This window comes from Stegostoma tigrinum, chromosome 9 (assembly GCF_030684315.1).
Source record: "Stegostoma tigrinum isolate sSteTig4 chromosome 9, sSteTig4.hap1, whole genome shotgun sequence".
Lineage (NCBI taxonomy): Eukaryota > Metazoa > Chordata > Chondrichthyes > Orectolobiformes > Stegostomatidae > Stegostoma > Stegostoma tigrinum.
The window spans coordinates 56,171,320-56,191,634 of NC_081362.1; positions in this window are offsets into that span (position 1 = coordinate 56,171,320).

A 20,315-nucleotide genomic window follows, 5' to 3' on the forward strand; every position below is an offset into this window, starting at 1 on the left:
AATGCAGCCATTCTTCCCAGTTCTCACTGAAATAAGCTAATATATGTAAAATGTTAAGTGATCCATAAATCTAATTAATAAAAGTGGGGATCCTGGCACTAACCAACTTGATGTGCCCATGGACAGTCTCCCTGAGACTCCAGCTGAGGCCTTTTGTGTGTGAATGAATGCCTCATCCTCATCCATTCAACCTCTGTAGACACTTTCCTAAAGTCTAACATCACAATGTCTAGCAGGCAGGCGTTCACAAATGTCGATCTTTTAAAGTACTTGGCAAGGGAAGTAAGCACACAGGAAGCATACCAAACAAACCCAGCATCTTCCCTTATGGGATCCCGGGTGTGGTGTTTGGCAGCTTCATCGTTCTTAAACAGCCAGTTCTTGATTGGGGGGCATTGTGAGGTGTTGCTGAGGGTCACCCACTGTGCTGGCTTTCGAGCCCCACAACCACATTCTTGCAATTCCTTTCACTGGTCATTCAGCTCTGCCAGTGACCCTCCCTTATCTGAGGCCTCAAGAATGAATGCCGTACTTGCAGCAGCCATTGCCCCGTGGGTGGTGTTGCAGTTGTGTGGAGAAGATTGGTTGGCAGCTGTTGTTGGGGAGTAGCCCAGTCAGAGGTTCCCAGATGCAGGGATCTCAGTGTGGGAGTCCGTACCTTACCATTTGGCTCCTGGGTTAGAGGCAGCTCCATGCAGTCCATGCAATCATAAAGTATGCCAGCTTGTGAACCCCCAGGCTGCCTGTAATTTTGAGGCCTTGAGGAGTCCACGGGCCATATAAGCTGCAAAATACCTCAGCTCTTTTTGGATTTTGTTTTGGAATTATGGTTGCACTTTAGCCACATACTCCTGATTTTTAGGCATCTATTGCAGAGAGTTCCAGATGGATTAGACGACATCATTCTCAGCCTGGTCCATGTAGAAGGCCATGAAAGGGGTCTTTATATCCAACTGCCTACCTCCCTTTCACAGTTTCTTCTACTCCAGGAGAAGGAGTCTACAAAGGACTCTCTGGTGTCTGCCGGAATGCCTCAGATTTTCCATAACTGGGGGTGCATCATCGCGCCTCAAAATAACATTTCAATTTAAATGCCTTTGTCTTTGGAATGTTGACCTTTGTTACAGTGTCCTTTAGGGACTGTCTGTCTTAATTTTATTTTAATTTGTGACTCAGATTGATTTTACAAAGGAACTACGTTCTATGTTCGAAGGATTTCTTTTCACAGAATGTCATTGGCCTTTGAAACGTATTTGTGGCTGTTGGAGTGAGTGTGCATTTTCTGCAGCAATGAGTGAAATACTCTGCTGGATTTGACTTCAGAGAAGAAAAGGCATTGGGGTAATTGGTGATGTATCTCAGTCACTGTGTGCTCATGGAGCTGCTTGATAAGAATTGAGAGTTGGGGCGAAGTGACCAGATACATTTTTGTCTTTGAATTGACCTGGGGCTTAATATTTTGCCTGTTCCAGGCGGCTATGTGAATAGCAGTAGGTAGGAGAGTGTTAAGTGCCATATTTCACCATGGCAATGGGTGACAATCACAATGGAATGTGTGGTTGCTTCTTGTTTGTCATTTTTAATGTGGGCCAAAGTGAAAGGAAAAGGTTTCCTCATTTTTTCTCTTTATTGCCGCCTTCCAGTCCCAACAAAATAATTTCAGTACTGAATTGTTCAGATCAATAGTTCAAATAATCCTCGGAGCAATTTATGGTCCTTAAGGATTTTGCAGATTTTGTTTTGAATAGTTACTGCTGATGACATCACTGGAGAAAATTGCCTTTGAGGAGCGAGTGCTCTCAACAATGCTTCATTAACTAAATGACACAATTGAAATATCAAGATCACTGAAATATCCTGGAATAATCATTGCATCTATTGATCATTAATTCAGCCTCACCATTCTGCTGAGCTCAATATCTCCCTTTTGTGAACAAAATTAGTTACTGTTCAAGAAAATGTCTTAAAAATCAACAAATATAAAGAGGAAACAAAATCTAATTGAATATGGATTGTTTCTGTTTAATCTTTTATTCTATGTTATCCAGTCCATCTCCCATGATCTTCATCATGAGACCAAGACCAAGCACAGATTCATGTCAAGCTGGGTTAGATGGCATGAAGATAACAGCAGCCTTCAACTATGACTTGGTTACCCCCAAGTCAATGTTTATTTTCCATTTCAGCAGCTGCTTGTGCTTTATATAACCTTCAATTACACTGAAGGAAATTAAACTTACATTTTTTAATTCACAGCTACCACTTGTCTCAATCCATTAACTTTAGCTTCAGAACCCCGATAGGTCAGAAAGGGACTATTCAGCCCATTGAGTCAACACCAATCCTCTGAACAGTATCCCACCCTGACCCAGCCCACCCCTTACCCTATCCCTATAACTCTGTATTTTTTTACTACGTTTTATCCACCCAGCCTGCACATCCCTGGACATTATGGGCTGTTTAACATGGCCAATCCATCTAACCTGCACATGTTTGGACTTTGGGGGAAACTGGAACACCCCAAGGAAACCCACGCCAATGCAGGGAGAATCTGCAATCTCTACATCCTAGGTGTCCAAGACAGTGCTGACACTATGCATCTCCTTGAGCACTCCCTACAGCAGATCTAACGCTAGCATTTCTTATAACTATTCTACACTTTTAAACGTAAATTCTAAACCTGAAAAAATGACTAATAATATCCTTGTAAGTCTTTTTGTTCTATACATCCTTGCTTACTGTGATCTGCCTGTACTAGTTGTAAACAAAGCTTTTCACTGTACTCCAGTACAACAATCAATCAATCAATCAACCTGGGTCCCCAGCCCTGAGGGGCAGCAGTGCTGTCCCTGGTGCCTCAAAGCCACCCATCACAGCTTCCCACTCTTTACGTTTTCTTTGACCGTCAGTGACAGGATGTTTACTATTCGTGGTCCTCTATCCACTAAATCTCTAAATTCTTCCCAAAGTGCCTCCACCTCATTCCTTCCCTTCACTCTTCTAAAAGTCCCTTCAAATTCTTCATTTAGCCTCTTCAACTTCCCATTTCACTTCAGTGGTGTCTTTGGATATTTAGAGCTTAATTTTCACACCTTCAACTTTCCCATGACAGGCAGGGAATGTTAAACAGAACAAAGAACTGCAAAAGCTGGAAATCTGAAAGAAAAATGAGGAACTCAGCAAGGCTGGTAGGATCTGCAGAGAGAAACACAGAGTTAATATTTCAAGTCTAGTCTAACAAAGGACCTCTGGACTCGAAATGTTAACTCTGTCTTTCCCTCTACAGAGGCTGCCAGAACTGCTGAGTTTCTCCAGCACTTTCTGTTTTCTTTACAGGCAGGAAAGGTTTAGTCAAAGGGGTTATAATTGAGATCTCGCTTCCAACACAACACATTGCTGGCCACTGCAGTATTCTACTCCAGCAAATCAGGCCATGGAACAAGGTTTAGCTAAAAGCAGGTAAGGGTCTGGTTAAGATGCAAACTTAATGGAGCACTAGGGAAACCCTGCATTACTTGCTTCCTGTAGCAGAACTGTGTTGAGAGTACCTGATTGGGCAACCCACCCTAGTCAGTCAGCGCAAAACTGTCTTCCTTATTCCATTTTACCCTGAATTACAGAGATAGTGTAAAACATAATCTTCTTATAAAACCCAGATTCATAAAATTACCCGTGTGCTTGATTTGTCTTTATGCCTTATGTCTTGTTGCTCCCAACTATGCAACTCTCTCCGTCTCCCACCTTCACTGTCATCTTCAAACCTGAAAATACAACTATTTCTTTAACCAGAGATAATGGGAACTGCAGATGCTGGAGATTCCAAGATAATAAAATGTGAGGCTGGATGAACACAGCAGGCCAAGCAGCATCTCAGGAGCACAAAAGCTGACGTTTCGGGCCTAGACCCTTCATCAGAGGGCTCTGATGAAGGGTCTAGGCCCGAAACGTCAGCTTTTGTGCTCCTGAGATGCTGCTTGGCCTGCTGTGTTCATCCAGCCTCACATTTTACTATTTCTTTAACCATGTTGTTTAACCATATCACAAAGTTATTTTTGATTCAGTGCAATATAAATTTTGCTAATGATTCCTTGCGCAGAATTTTATCAAATGGTTTCCGTCAGCTCACATTGACGACATTAAGAGACCCTTTCCTGTCCACAATTTAATTATCTCTTCAACAAATTTATCTGAACACTTCTTTTATCCATTTTGGCATAGGAGGGCTGCTTTGCAAGGCCAGCATTTGTAACTCACCTTTAATTGAGAGGCAGCCTGCTGTCTTGCTGAGTGCTGCAGTACGTGTTCTAAGTAGACTCACTGTGGTGTTGGAAGAGTGAGCCAGGATGTTAATCCAGCAAAAGTGAAGGAATTGTGATATGTTTCAAAATTGTAACTGTTGACTTGGAGGGAAAGTTAGGGGCGGTGATGTCCACGTGTGTCTGTTGCTCTTGTTCTTCTTGATGGCAGGCTAGTAGGCTGTGGCCTAGTGGTTTTGTCGTTCGACTATCAATCCAGAAACTCAGCTAAAGTTCTGGGGACCTGGGTTCACATCCCACCATGGTAGATGGGGAATTTGAATGCAATAAATAATGACCATGAAATCATTGCCAATTATCGGACAAATACATCTGGTTCACAAATGTCCTTCAGGGAAGGAAAACTGCTGCCTTAACCTGGTCTGGCATACAGGTGACTCCAGACCCACAGCAATGTGGTTGACTCTTAGTTGCCCTCTGAAATGACCTTACAAGCCACTCAGTTGTACCAATCACTACAAAGTCTCAAAGAAATGAAACCGGATGAATCACATGGCATCGACCTAGGCACTGGAAAAGACAATGGCAGAAACAGCCCTGTCAACCGTCCTTACGAACAAAAATTGGGAGAGCTGTCTCAGAGGCTAGCCAAGCAACAGCCTGGCATAGTCATACTCATGGAATCATAACTTACAGTCAATGTTCCAGATGCTACCATCGCCACTCCTGGATACGTCCTGTCACCACCAGCAGGACAGACCTGGCAGACGTGGCAATGCAGTGGTATACAGTCGAGAGGGAGCTGCCCAGGGAGTCCTCAACATTAATTCCAGACCCCATGAAGTCTCATGGCTTCAGATTAAACATGGGCAAGAAAACCTCCTGCTGATTACCATATACCGTCATCCCTCAGCTGATGAATCGGTATTCCTCCATGTTGAGTAACACTTAGAGGAAGCGTTGAGGGTGGCAAGGACACAAAATCTACTCTGGGTGGAGGATTTCAAAATCCAACACCAAGAGTGGCTCGGCAGCAGCACTATTGATCAAGCTGATTGGATCCTAAAGGACATTTCTGAAGAAGGGTCCTGTTCCGAAAGGTCAAACTTTCTGCTCCTCTGATGCTGCCTGGCCTGCTGTGCTCCTCCAGCTCCACACTGTGTAATCTCCTAAAGGGCATAGGTGCTAGACTGGGTCTGTGGCAGGTGGTGAGGGAACAAGAGGGAAAACATACTTAATCTCATCCTTACTAATCTGCCAGCTCAGAAGCATCTGTCCATGACAGTATCGGTAAGAGTTATCATCGCACAGTCCTTGTGGAGACGAGGTCCCGCCTTCACATTGAGAACAACCTCCATCGTGTTGTGCAGCACTATTACTGTGCTAAATGTGACAAACTTCAAACAGATCTAGCAACTCAAGACTGGGCATCCATGACGCACTGAGGGCCGTTAATAGCAGCAGAATTGTACTCCAACACAATCTGTAACCTCATGGTTCGACATAACACCCACTCAAACATTACCATCAGGCCAGGGGATCAATCCTGGTTCAATGGAAAGTGCAGGAGGGCATGCCATGTGCAGCACCAGGCATACCTGAAGATGAGGTCTCAACCTGGTGATGCCACCAAACAGGACTACATGCACCCTAAAAAGCAAAAGTAGCAAGTGATAGGCAGAGATAAACAATCCCACAACCAACAGATCAGATCTAAGCTCTGCAGTCCTGCCACATCCAGTCATGAATAGTGGTGGAATATTAAACCACTCACTGGGGAGGAGGTTCCACAAATATCCCCATCCTCAATGATGGAAAAGCCCAGCACATCAGTGCAAAATACAAGGCTGAAGCATTCGCAGCAACCTTTAGCCAGAAGTGCCAAGTGGATGATCCATCTCAGTCTCCTACAGTGGCCCCAACTTACAGATACCAGTCTTCAGGCAATTCAACTTACTCCACGTGATATCAAGAAACAGTTGAAGACACTGGATACTACAAAGGCTACGAAGACAACGTTCTGGCAATAGTACTGAAGGCTTGCTCTTCAGAACTTACCACTCCCCTAGACAAGCTTCTCCAGTACAGTTACAACACTGACGTCTATCCGAAAATGTGGAAAATTGCCTGAGTATGTCCTGTACATAAAATAAAAAGAAGGACAAATCCAACCCGGCCAATTACCACCCCATCAGCCTACTCTCAATCATCATTAAAGTGATGGAAGGTGTCACCAACAGTGCTATCATGCAGCATCTGCTAGCAATAACCAGCTCAGTGAAGCCCAGTTTGGTTTCCACCAGGGCCACTCAGCTCCTGATCTCATTACAGCCTTGACTCAAGCCTGGACAAAAGAGCGGAATTACGGAGGTGAGGTGAGAGTGACAGGCCTTGACATCAAAGCTACTTTTGATCAAATGTGGAATCAAGTAACCCTATGAAAACTGGAATCATTGGGTACCAGGTGGCAAACTATTCAGTGGTTGGAGTCATACCTGACACATAGAAAGATGGTGGTCGTTGGAGGTCAATCATCTCAGCTGCAGGACATCTCTGCAGGAGTTCCTCAGGGTGGTGTCCTAGGCTCAATCATCTTCAGCTGCTTCATCAATGACCTTCCTCCATCATAATGTCAGAAGTGTGGATCTTCACTGATGATTGAACAATGTTCAGCACCATTTACGACCACTCAGATACTGAATCAGGCCGTGTTCGAATGCAGCAAGATCTGAACAATATCCAGGCTTGGGCTGACAAGTGGCAAGCAACATTTGCACCACACAAATGCCAGGCTATGACCATCACCAATAAGAGACAGTCTAACCACCGCCCATTGGCATTTAATGGTGTTACCATAATTGAATCCCCCACTTTCAATATCCTGGGGGTTATCATTGACCAGAAACTCAACTGGACTCACCATAGAATCACAGTGGCTATAAGACCAGGTCACAAGGTAGGTATGCTTCGGTGAGTAACTCACCTTCTGACTCCTCAAAGCCTGTCAACCAACTACAGGGCACAAGACATGAGTATGCTGGAGTACTCTCCACTTGCTTAGATTAGTGCAGCTCCAACAACACTCAAGAAGCTAGACACCATCCAGGACAAAGCAGCCCACTTGATTGACCCTGTATCCACAAGCATTCACTCCTTCCACCACTGACTCTCAGTAGCAGCAGTGTGTACTATCTACAAGATGCACTGCAAGAAATGAACCGAAGATCCCAGACAGTAGCTTCCACACCCAGGATCATCTCTGTCTCAAAGGACAAGGGCAGCAGATATATGAGAACACTATCACCTTTAAGTTCCCCTCCAAGCCACTCACCATCCTGATTCGGAAATATATCACCGTTCCTTCACTGTTGCTGGGCCAAAATTCTGTAATTCGCTCCCTAATGGCATTGTGGGTCAACCCATAGCAGGTGGACTGCAGCAGTTCAAGATGGCAGCTCACCACCACCTTCTCAACTAGGGATGGGCAATAAATGCTGGCCAGCCAGCGACACCCACATCCCACAAATAAATCTAAAAAAGCCAGAGATATTGAATGTACTGGTGAAGCAACCTTAGTATGTTGCTGCAGTGCATCTTGTAGATGGTCATCTCTGCTGCCACTGGGTTTATATTAGAGTGTCTAAAGTGATGGATTGTGTCTGGCTGTCTATTCCACTGCCTTCATGTCCATCCTGGCCTCATCCACAAAAACTAATAGGGAGTCAGAGGCCAAAATCAGAAGCTTTCCTGCCATTTTTAGCAAGCTGAGACTGGTAGAGATACTGGCCAAACAGATCAACTGGTAGCTCTCAAGGTCAGGACTTCTTCCTCTGAGGGACAGATGTCCCAGTATCATCTACTGAAAGCCATTGCATTGTTCTATTGCTGAGGGAGGTGGCTTTGTTTACATGGATTAGCTGGATTCCATCAAATGTCCCAAGAGGGGCTTGCAATATGCCTCTGCCCATTGTATGAAATTCAGTTTCCACAGACTGATATCTGGAATTCCAATCTAAAACCTAAGCACAAAATCTACAGAGCTGTAGAAAGGTATAAATGACATTTTCCCATTTGATCCTTTTAATAGTCTGGGTGAAAACCAGCAGGTCCTCTAAATTTTCCATCTGAATTCCCATTATCTTCTCCATCTACCATTAATTAATTATCAAGTGAGACTTATTTGGCTTCCTTTGACTCCTGGTATCCTTTCCTTTTTTTTCCATTGAGAAAACAAATACGCGGTAGTGATTTAACCTGTCTGCCATTGCCTTAAAATCTATTACAATATCACCAATTCTAGTCCTTAACGGACCACATTTCTCCTTAGCACTGTCTGTTGATGTAAGCCAATATTGTTATAGCTACAGTAACTATTAGCATGGCATTGAATTATTGTAGTTTGCTTGAATTCTTGAGGCTAGTAGTCTTTATTTGTTCTGTAAAAGATCTTTAAGCATAACAACACACATTTATACAACACATGTATGGCAATTAAATATTTCACATTCCTTACATAAAAAAAGCACGTACGGAAGTGAGCAGCCTTGCTTGTGACAGATATCTGTTAAGATAGATGTGTTTCATCTTGGAAGGATATGCAGATGAAATAATAACTGTATTTTCATATTTCCCTTTTTACTATGTAGTCTTGTCTCATTGTGGTCCTTATTTATACATGTGTATCATAGAACATAGAACTGTACAGCACAGGGACAGACCCTTCAGGCTACGATGTTGCGCTGAAATGAAAAAAATGAATGAAACTCATCCCTTCTGCCTGCCATTGGTCCATACCCCTTCATTCCTTGCATATTCATGTTCTTATCTAAAAGTCCCTTAAATACCCTTATTGTATCTGCTTTCACCATCACTCCAGCAGTGTGTTCCAGACTCTTACCATTCTCTGTGTAAAAAACTTACCCCTCATGTCTCCTTTGAACTTTCCTCCTCTCACCTTAAATTCACGCCCCTTACTATTAGACATTTCAATTCTAGGAAAAAGACTCTGACCATTAGCCCCATCTATGCATCTTATTATTTTATAGACTTCTTTCAAATGTCCTCTCAGCCTATACTGCTCAAGACAAAACAGCCTGTGTTTTTCTAGCCTCTTCTCATAGTTCGGACCCCCTAATCCAGACAGCCTCCTGTGTGTTGGATGGCGTGGCAGTTAAATTGAACAAAATTACAGCTTTGCAGACAACAGCATCACTTAATCACCAATGTTCCTGAAAAGAGGAATCTTTCATTTTGGAAATTAAAGGATGGCTTCACACGAAAGAAATATTTACTTTTATATATGCCTTTCCCTATCAAGTTTGAACTTGTGGTGCCCCTGTAGCTGAATCAAAGGTCTGGATTCAAGTCCCACTTCTTAACTTAATGATCAAATTAGCTGCATTTGTAAGATGGCCAAATAGGTAGATTAGCAATTTACAAACCCTTCCAATGTACCTGTGATGGTTGGGAGAGTACTGGCAGTCATGATTTAGAACATAGAACATAGAACAGTACAGCACAGAACAGGCCCTTCAGCCCACAATGTGGTGCCGACCATTGATCCTCATGTATGCACCCTCAAATTTCTGTGACCATATGCATGTCCAGCAGTCTCTTAAATGACCCCAATGACCTTGCTTCCACAACTGCTGCTGGCAACGCATTCCATGCTCTCACAACTCTCTGTGTAAAGAACCCGCCTCTGACATCCCCTCTATACTTTCCTCCAACCAGCATAAAACTATGACCCCTCGTGCTAGCCATTTCTGCCCTAGGAAATAGTCTCTGGCTATCAACTCTATCTATGCCTCTCATTATCTTGTATACCTCAATTAGGTCCCCTCTCCTCCTCCTTTTCTCCAATGAAAAGAGACCGAGCTCAGTCAACCTCTCTTCATAAGATAAGCCCTCCAGTCCAGGCAGCATCCTGGTAAACCTCCTCTGAACCCTCTCCAAAGCATCCACATCTTTCCTATAATAGGGTGACCAGAACTGGACGCAGTATTCCAAGTGCGGTCTAACCAAAGTTTTATAGAGCTGCAACAAGATCTCACGACTCTTAAACTCAATCCCCCTGTTAATGAAAGCCAAAACACCATATGCTTTCTTAACAACCCTGTCCACTTGGGTGGCCATTTTAAGGGATCTATGTATCTGCACACCAAGATCCCTCTGTTCCTCCACACTGCCAAGAATCTTATCCTTAATCCTGTACTCAGCTTTCAAATTCAACCTTCCAAAATGCATCACCTCGCATTTATCCAGGTTGAACTCCATCTGCCACCTCTCAGCCCATCTCTGCATCCTGTCAATGTCCCGCTACAGCCTACAACAGCCCTCTATACAGTCAACGACACCTCCAACCTTTGTGTCGTCTGCAAACTTGCTGACCCATCCTTCAATCCCCTCATCCAAGTCATTAATAAAAATTACAAACAGTAGAGGCCCAAGGACAGAGCCCTGTGGAACCCCACTCACCACTGACGTCCAGGCAGAATATTTTCCTTCTACTACCACTCGCTGCCTTCTGTTGGCCAGCCAATTCTGTATCCAAGCAGCTAAGTTCCCCTGTATCCCATTCCTCCTGACCTTCTGAATGAGCCTACCATGGGGAACCTTATCAAATGCCTTACTGAAGTCCATATACACCACATCCACAGCTCGACCCTCATCAACTTTTCTAGTCACATCCTCAAAAAACTCGATAAGGTTTGTGAGGCATGACCTACCCCTCACAAAGCCATGTTGACTGTATTTGATCAAGCCATGCTCTTCCAGATGGTCATAAATCCTATCCCTCAGAATCCTTTCTAACACCTTGCAGACGACAGACGTGAGACTTACTGGTCTGTAATTGCCGGGGATTTCCCTATTTCCTTTCTTGAAGAGAGGAATTACATTTGCCTCTCTCCAGTCCTCAGGTATTTGTGAGGAGTGGCATCCCTGAAGTCATTGACTCTGCTGACAGACTATCCAAACTGTTTCAGAAGAAACTAAGCAAGTAGACAAAGCAGACGCTTGTCTGCCTCATGTGTTACAAGATCAGGAAAAGTGTCTTTGTTTGGGCTCGTAGGATATCCTGAGTTACTTGACCAATGAGGAACCTTTAAAGCCTGGTCTCTGTTGTAGTGTAGGACATGAAGCAACTAATTTGTGCATATGCGAGCATCCACAAACAGCAATGTGACAATTACCAGATAATATATTATTGTAGTGTTGAGTGAGAAATAAATATTGGCCACTTCACCAGGGTTAATACTCCTGCTATTCTTCGAAACATTGGCATAAAATGTTTTACAACAACCTGAGAGGGTGGTCTGAGCCTGAGTTTAATATCTTATCCATGATGTGGAGGTGCCAGTGTTGGACTGGGATGAACAAAGTCAGAAGTCACGAGACACCAGATTACAGGCCAACAGGTTTATTTGAAAACACAAGCTTTAGGAACTATGCTCCTTCATCAGGTGAACTCCAAGCTTTCAGAGCGCTGCTTCTTCATCGCCTGTTGGACTATAACCTGGTGTTGTGTGACTTCTGACTAATGTCTTATCAAAAGATGCAACTTGCAGCTGCGAGGTGCTGCCTCAGTATGGTATTAGAATGCCTGCGTGAGTTTTTGTTCTTAAGTCCTGGAGTGGGATTGTATCTGCAGCATGCAAGTTAGTGGTATTGTCCCACTTTCCTTCCCTTCATGAGTTTTTCTTAGCATTCAAGGGGAGGTTATCGGCAAAGCAACCAACTTGTCAAGCAGAAACTTTCTGATCACCTCTTTGCTTTTAAGTTCATTTTGACATGGTAACCGTAAGCTAAGGGGAAGATATTTGAGTTTGTGCTTTCAGATTCATTCCTAAAAATTGTCCAGGCAGTATTAGAATATTACGTGCCAATATTGCTTCAGTTATAGTTGAAAATTTTGAATGCTAAATGTCCCTCCTTTCCTTTCTGTGCCAACTCTTTAACTAATTAAAATAATATTAAGCATATCAAACAGCATAGAAGACCTTCTATAGTGACAGAAATCAATTAAGCCTTAACAATTTGTAGGGGTTGATATATATTTAGGTGTGCTTCATTCTCTATTTTCTCACACCTAGTCTATTACCAACTATATTATAAATAAATATTACACACAGTATAATTGCATCCCATACGTTAACTGCTTTTCAAGTGTTTGTAGTTTATATGGATTTAGTATCTAAAGATAACATCAGTATTGAGTAAATCCTGTTGAATTATTCTCCCATGAAAATTACTTTTTATCGGTGAAACTAAACTGTAGACAACATTGGACAAGTGCCAGAGTATATAGAGGGATTGTCATATAAACAGAATGTTCGCACATCTGAAAGACAGCTGGTACAAGCAGATGAAAAATATATACTATCAGAGTTTTAAAAGACTTAAATGAATGTTATTTCATAAAAAGGAAGTTTTGATAATTGTTATTATCACTGAAGATTAAAAGCTGTCTTCACTTTTCAGTTTGTTTAAGGATTATGTATTAGTGTGTTTATCCAGACGAAAGTCACTTTTTCCAAACAGATGTAACTCAGTTTCAATGCTGATTGATTAATGGGATACAACGGTTAAAGTCAAAGTGTCAGCAAGAGTCTTACATGCCTGTGTCATACTTGAGCTGAACAATAAGCCTAGCTAAGAACAGAACAAAACTGTGCCAAGTCAGCTTGACAATGGCAGGTCATCTGCCACTTCTGCAAGCAGGCTGATATATTTAAGGACAAGGAGAAGTTAGAATTTAGGGTTGGAGGGCTCATTACACTATTAATAGCTGATCACATGAAAACTAAGCAAAATAGACAATGCCTTGTTTGTGGAGGTGAATCAAGCTAGGAATTAAAGACATCTCCTCAGCCGTCCTGTGACACTTAAAAATAGGCTGAGCATTGCACGTGACAAGAAGAGATCGACAGCTTGACCTATGACCCTGAAAGAACCTTCGTACTCTGATACAAATAATTCCAATATGCCCCACATCCCACCATTCTTTTTGTTTGATTTGACCTTGTTCATTGATGACAAGGCCACTTTCTTGGCAAACCAATCAATAATCCAAACAGACAGAAGATGATTATTAGAATATGGGAAGCCAAACTCAAATAGAGATAGGTTATCAGCCTTGCCCAGAGCTGTCTTCTGAGCAAATATTTCATCAACATTTTCATGGCAACTCACATGTCATTAGGATTCTGAAAAAGAAGATCAGTAAAGGGATAAAGTAGATGGACTGCTGTGGAGCCATGTCGCTTAGCTGCTGCATTGCTCTCTCTATGGCTACAAGGACCTCCCATAACACACATTCTCAGGGGAATACTAACAGACAAGGCTGAAGATAAAGGACAAATGGAGTTTTCACGTGCAGCTATGAAAAAAAAGACTTGAGTAGTGCTTGGCAGCTCTGTTCCTCACAAGTGTGCTGTTTGATAAGTAACAAGCTGACCAGGCAAGCAGAGCAGACTACTTGCTATCAGCGCTGATGAATTTGTGCCAGTAATCTGAACTAAGGGCCACTGTCTGCTATGTGTATTCAAGAAAGGCCGATGTCATTTCACCTCTAAATGACTTCTCAATCATTTTTCACATGAAACCTGAGAGGTTATTTCTTGAAATTTGCTTGGATTTAAGAGATTTCAGTACAGACGTTTATTGTTCAGAATACTAATTTTGGCAGGGGTTATTCTTTAATGCCTTTTTATTCTTCAACTTTTAAAGTTATTTTAGTTGATATTGCCATGGGATTCAATCTCTTCCTGACAGTCCAGTGCCGTCTATAAAATGCTTTATTTCTCTTAATTTTCTGGTTGATGATTATTTCAGTTTCCTTGTTGTTTAAAAATAATTTCTCTTCCTGTCTTTATATGTGTTTAATATGAGGTTTAAAATGATCAATTAGCCTGCATGATCCTTAATATTTTTCCATTGGCTTGTTTGACTTTACAAAATTAATAATGTGTTCACCCACCAATTTACCCAGCCCCCCAACTTGTTGAATTGTCTTTGCTAAGCACCACTGTCGGGCCAAGAAATTGAACAGGCTGTGGTCCCCTTAACATATGGAGTTATCACTTTCAAGAGGTTTGGTCGTCCAGCTGAACATCTGTTGCATCCTGCCTTCATGAATGAGCAGCCATTGCAGTCACTCTGCTGAATATATTGCCATTCACTGCGATCCACATCCTTGAGTTCCCTGTGATTTTAGTATCTAAACAGAATGAATAAACACAGCATAAACATTTTGCAAACACTATAAATATTTATGAAGCTTTTCTTCCCTCTGTCCGTTTCTCTGAAGAGTTAAGAGAGGAATTCTAATCGGTAGGAGCTAGTGGATTATTAAGTCTCTTATCTCAGGCCTAGATCTCAGTACAAATACTGCAAGGTTTACAGTCATCTTACGCAAGTCATGGAAAGGTTTAGCCAAGTCGACAGAAGCCACGCAGATCTATGAACATTGTGTATCATTGAGAATAATAATTAAGATAATGGTTTGAATTGTTTGTTGAAGTCAAAGTGAGAATGTAGAAATAAATTTTCAACTTCCTTGATTTCTACAGATCTTTTGTACCTAAGGCAAAAACAAATTGTTTCCCTTCCTTTAAAAATGAGCTGCTGAATTTTAGGTAAACTTCAAACACCTGCTTTTTCTTTTGTTTAGATGCCTGTGTTAAGTACACACATTTAACACTGAACAATAATGAAGGAAGCCGTCATAGTCAGTGGAAGGATTTAAAAGGAGTTCTGCATATGATAAACCCATCTGGAACAAACATTTACACACAAAGTCCACACTCAATTGTTATTGAAGTAATTATGTTTTTGACTCTTACTTGTATTATAATAAAACGGTTTGATTAATTAACAAACAGGGTGGTAAAATACAGGAAGGGCTGGTTTCTATTTTACCCAGTCTACCTAATATCATGCATACCTAATTGTAGTAAATAAGTAAGGATGATGTAGCTTTTAACACTATTCTGTATACATGCATCCTGCAAGCAAGATTGCTTTGTACACAATAACTGTCAGACAATTTTTAATAACTCCTATTGAATGGATTCAATGTTCCTGTTGTAAAGGGTCATTAGGGAAACAATTCAATGTCTGGCTGTGAGCAGGTTTCAGTAAAGAGAAGTTCACTGTACTGTATAGGAATAACTAAAGTGTGACATTCTGTAAATTCCTTTATTATGTACATTTAAGTATGTAATTTCATTATAGAGAATTTGCAAAAACAGATCTTGAATTGCATTCTAATTGCCTCATTTACTGTCATCACATTCCAATGCTTTTAGAGAAGCTTCCAGTATAGCCATAGTTGACTCAGTTGCAAGTTTCCACTCAAGACTTGGAACTGTGTCACACTTCCTGGACAGGCACTGGGTCAAAATTCTGAAACACCATCTTTAACAGCACTGAAGGTGAATCTACACCACGTGGACTGCAGCAATTTAAATGGTAGCTGACCACTGCCTGCTCAAGGACAATTAGGATTGAGCGAACAATGCTGGCGTAGCCAACGGCATTCATCTTCCGTGAAATAATTTTAAAAAGTAGGATTGCTAATTTTCTGATTACTATACGACAAAGAAGAGTCACCTTGAGGACTAACGTGTGAAAAAGACTACAATGCATTAGGGGGTGATAAACGTTAAACCCAGGCACTAGATCTGAATTTGTCCAATTTGGCCCAAATTAACTTTACATCTGCCTTGTCTGCTCAAAACTCCATTGGTATAATTACGCTGGATGCTCTTCGCAATCACATTCACCTTCTAATTCCATTTCACTTATTATGGCAAGAAAAGTCATAACAGCAGGGAGGCAGCATCTCCTCACTGAAACCGATCTTTGTACTTTTCCTTTAGACATTGATTAGCCTATTGACTGTATCTAGCCTCAGTGAATTTCTGGCATTTCTATTTCCAGTTCAAGTTGTTAGCATTCACAGATTTTCTCTATTGCTGCATTACTTTTATGTTGATCTTTTCAGTGCTATGGCTACATCTTGATTGGTAGCTTATGAGCATTCTCCACTTAGCTGCTTCAACAAATAACTGTCTTCATTGTGGCATAATCTGTTAAACGTATAAAATATTTAATTAACTGCAAGCATTCTGCCATGGTGTTGCAGTTTCTGATGGCTAACAGTGGCCTACTGCAGCCTTCATCTGACAGTAGTTTATTCAAAGAAAACTTACTGAGGGAATATATACTGTACACAAAATGATCATATTGCATATTTTACTGATGCTAACTGTAATTGCTTAGAGATAGAAGGGCGGATTTCCTTGTGGGCAGTGCTCCACATGCACACTTTAATGGTACTGTCTGTAAACTGAAACGAACTATATCCAAATTCATTTGAGACAACTATGGCACATTACAATGCATGAAAACAGTGCTGTAAAAAATCCCACCTTTCATAAAAAGACAAAAATATTGCATGCACCACAAGCCATTGTTATGGACCAGACCAGACCCTTCAAAATATTTTTAAAAAGTAGCCTAGATCCTAACTTTTTCTTAATTTTAAGGTAAATGTAAAGTGCCATGTTCCAGAAGCAATAAGGCTGGTCAAAATACTTGTCATTAAGCAAAACACAGTTGTTAAAATACAGCCAAGTTAAGTTAAAATAACATAACTCTATTGGGAAAACTTAATAGAACGATAGGTACAGAAACTATTACTAATTAGCTGTTACAATATAGAAACATTCCATAAATGCAACCTTTAGCAAAGAGGCAAATTCAGAAAAACAGATTTTGTTTCACATTCAATCTAACTGCCTCGGACGAGAACCCCCAGGTTTTGCCTATAATCAATAGACGGGAAAAATAAACTCCACTTCCTTAAGCCTACAAAAGTAACTGCTTAAAACTAAACCTAAAAACTGAACAGAAACTAGAAACTCTGGCCTGAGAGAGCTGGCTACAACCATCCAGGCTACTCATATTGTTCCACCTTAAAAAACAGCAGGTGATTACAAGCAGTTTATTTTACTGGTTTTGGTAGATTGCTCAGCACCTCTGCCTTTCAATTTTTTTTAAAAGACAGGGAACTTTAAAAAAACAGGGAAAAATAATCTGTTAAAGCCACAGCATCATTGCACCATATATGATTGTAAGGAAAAATGTCACTGATGAAGAAAAACTCATTGTTCATTCTAGTCTATCCCATATTCATCTGTCCCTAGAACCATATTGCATGCATAATCTTTAAGGCATTCATTACTTCTAATGGGACATATACAAATCTCTGGCTGCTCATCTGCTTTCTGCTTGTTCTGATTGTGATATTCTAGCTCCAGAGAATGTTGTTTAGTTTGTATTAAGTGGTGGATATAAACTCAACTGGTTGTCTTTGCTGCATAAAGACTATTCCAAGTCCTGTCTTGCTAGCATCACATTGCAAGGTGGTTTCCTCATTGCCACAGTGTCAGCATGATAAACACTACTTGCTTGATGCAAGTGAAAGCTGTTTTTTACTCAGTGCCCCAATACCACTGGCCAACCCTTGCAGTGAACATGTGTGGAGATTTGCACTCTGATGACAAATTAGACAAGAACTTTGGTAAGCAGTTCGATAATACAATAAATTGTTGCATTATTTTCACATTTGTTGGTCACCGTGTCTTTACTACAGTTTTCACCTTATCAGGATCATGGTCAAGCTTTTTCACTTTAGGTACGTGAGCTATGTAGTTGACTTAAGTCACCTTCACTGCATTTTTTTCGTGGTCAGCGTCTGGTTCATCTGACAAGTTTTCTCAAGTTTCTCAAGATTTCGGCTGTAGTCTAGCTTCTTCTATTGTACATCCGCACCATAGACTATCAGACCGTTCATTGTTACCATCTCAGAAAGATTAGTTACTATCTCATGCTGTTTGTGTTGATACTGTTCTGGAGAAATGGAAATGACAAACGGCGTGTACAATCATCAGTATCTCCCAAATAGTGTTCCGAAGGCAGACAGAAAAGATTGCTGTAACTTAGCTTCACTTTTCAGTAACAATCCTTTGCATCTAAAATAGTCAAGATCATTATCTCGGCAAATTACAGGAAAATTTCTAGTTGGTATGAAGTGGCAAGATCTCTTTAAAGCTGTATTGAAATTCTTTCAATTTATGCATACCCTCAACTTTGCAAGCATTTTCATTGCTAGCATGCTATCAGTCCAGCAGAAGATGTCACTTTCTTTACTACTCCTTTCTTCTGCAGCTTTTCTATCTTGTCTTACAGGCTGGACTTGAAAGCAGCTGGAACTGTTCTCACCAGATCCATATTGGGCTCACACTCTCATCTCCTTCAAGGAGATGCTCATCAGGAGCATATCCAGCTCCTATGAAAACATTTTACATTTTTTAAGCATCTGTTCAGTGGTCAATGGCTTGCTATCCTCTGTAATGCTGCAAATCTCTCCTGGTATGTGTGCGAGACAATAGGAACTGCAGATGCTGGAGAATCTGAGATAACAAGGTGTAGAGCTGGATGAACACAGCAGGCCAAACAACATCATAGGAGCAGGAAAGCTGACATTTCGGCCCTAGACCCTTTTTCAGAAATCTCCCAAATGGTGTTCAGAAATCTGAAAAAGGGCTAGGTCTGAAACATCAGCTTTCCTGCTCCTAAGATGCTGTTTAGCCTGCTGTGTTCATCTAGCTCTACACCCTGTTATCTTGGATTCTCCAGAATCTGCAGTTCCTATTACCTCTGATACAAATAACTTCTGGAAATTTTCTTCCCTTTTTTCCATTGCATTGGCCTTTTTGATCTGAACAGTCTCTGCATGTAGTGCAAGGCAACATTCATTCACCCATCACTGACTGACAACCTTAAAGCCTCAGCATGTCGATAGCTTTCTTGACCATTGGGTTCTTTTTGATTTGATTCTACTTGACCCAATTTGATTTATCATTGTCACATATACTTAAGTACAGTGAACAGTTTTGTTTTGCAAACAGTACAGGCAGAGCATAACAAAGACATTCAGATCATAGGGTTATGGCTGCAACAGAGGTGCACAAAAGCAAAATCAACATTAGATTTGAAATTAGAGAGGTCCACTTAGCAGCATAATAACAGCAGGGAAGAAGCTGTCCTTGAACCTGTTGGTACATTCAAGGTTCTGTATCTTCTGCCTGAAGGAAGATATGGAAGAGAGTATTACCTGGTTGGGAGGAGACTTTGATGATATTGGCAGCCTTGCCGCAGCAATGAGGAGTGTAATTAGAGTCCACGGTTGGGAAGTTGGCTTCTGAGATGGTCTGGGCTGTGCACACCATCTTCTACAGCTTCTTACGTTGCCATTCCTGGCTATTATGCACCCGGACAGTATGCTTTTTATTGTGCAATTGTTAAAGTTGGTGAGGGTCCTTGTGATCATGCTGAATTTCCTAAGTCTCCTGAGGAAGAAGAGGCATTTATTGTGCCATCTTGACCATCATGTCTAAGTGGGAGGTCCAGGACAGATTGTTGGTTATTGTCACTCCTAGAAACTTGATGCTTTTGACCCTGTCCACCTCAGCTCCATTGCTGTAGACAGCAGCGTCTCCTCCTCCTTTCATCCCGAAGCCAATAATCAGTCCTTTTGTTTTGCTGACACTGAGAGAGAGAGAGTGTTATCATTGCACCATGAAACCAAGCCCTCTATTTTGTTCCTGTATTCTGGCTCATCGTTGTTTGAAATCAGGCCTACAGAGGTGGCATTCATATGAAATTTAGCTGCACAATTGTGAGTCTTTAGGGAGTACAGTAGGGGCTTGGGAGATAGCAAGAACTTCCCTATCACCATCCACCTACCTTCCCCCAGCTCCATCCCTCTTCCTTCTATTTATTTCCCAGCTCTCTTTCCCCTCCCCAATTTTGAAGAAGGATCTTGACCCAAAACGTCAACATTTTTTCTCCTCTGATGCTGCCTGATCTGCTGCTTTCCTCCAGCTCCACACTGTCTTAAACAGTAGGGGGCTGAGTACACATCCTTGTGGGGCACCAGTGTTGAGAGTTATCGTGGAAGAGGTGCTGTTGTCTATCTTCACTGATTGC